We start from the raw sequence: 1,065 nt of genomic DNA, 5'->3' as shown, positions 1-1,065 counted from the left end.
TCGGAATATACCGAATTCTGACCGAATTCCAAAATTGTCGGTACTGCGTCGGTATTTCGTCGGTATGTGTCAATTTTTTGCAACGGTCATATTTTTGTCAGTTTTTTGTCGGTTTTCTGTCGGGATCGTATGACCAAATACCGACGAAAGTATTCTGTCAGGATTTTCCGACGCAGTTCCGACGAATTTGCCGAAATAGATTTCCGACAAGTTTTCGTCGGAATTCCGTTGGAAAATCCTGACCGATTTTTTTCGGTCGGTTTTTCCGTCGGTATTGTCCGTGTTTTCTTGTAGTGTACTATTAATATAGACACATGTTGATAGTTCAAATTTAAAGAGTTTTTGCTCTGCTTTGATCATTCTGTGAAGTTACTATTTGAAGAGGCACATGTTGATGAATTATTTTCGGTCACTCGGTTTATAAAGTTAGATACCAAGAATTTTTATTACCCACCTAACTTATACTCTTTATCTACAATGTAATAGATGTCGTTGGCCACATGAAGCTGGTCAATGGACAGACTCTTACTGAGCGTCCCATCCTTGACGAAGTGGAGATAGCTACCACTAGGCACGTTTTGGTTCATGTGCAATCACATGAATAAGTGTTTTTTGTTTATTTTCAATTGACCATCTCTCGGTAGTTCCTAAGTCTGTAAGAGTTTTTTTTTTTTTTGCAGCGGACCTGTGATGAAGCTCTACCTTTGGGTGCTTCACTGTCGCATGATGCCTTTTTTGAGTGCACGGCTACGATTGATTATGTTGTTCATGGCTCTGCTTGGTACTACATTGCATGCAGTGGGTGCCATGCTAAGGCTACCAAAGGCCCAACATCGATGGTTTGTACAAACACAAAATGTGAGAAGGTTAACACGACTAGTGTTGCACAGTATGTACTCTCCTCTGAATATTTAATTACTCTTTCACTGGTATTTGCTTCTGCTCATTACATTTGTGACGTTTGCTTCTGATTCTTTCTTAACAGGTACCGTGCAAAGATATCTGTTTATGACAACAGTGATCAAGTTGTTTTTGTCCTACTTGGTGATGCTGGTCGTTCTTTGG

Source organism: Brassica oleracea, chromosome C3, assembly GCF_000695525.1.
Source record: "Brassica oleracea var. oleracea cultivar TO1000 chromosome C3, BOL, whole genome shotgun sequence".
In the NCBI taxonomy this organism is placed as follows: domain Eukaryota; kingdom Viridiplantae; phylum Streptophyta; class Magnoliopsida; order Brassicales; family Brassicaceae; genus Brassica; species Brassica oleracea.
The sequence above is the reverse complement of the archived record's forward strand: the minus strand, read 5'-3'. Positions refer to the sequence as shown.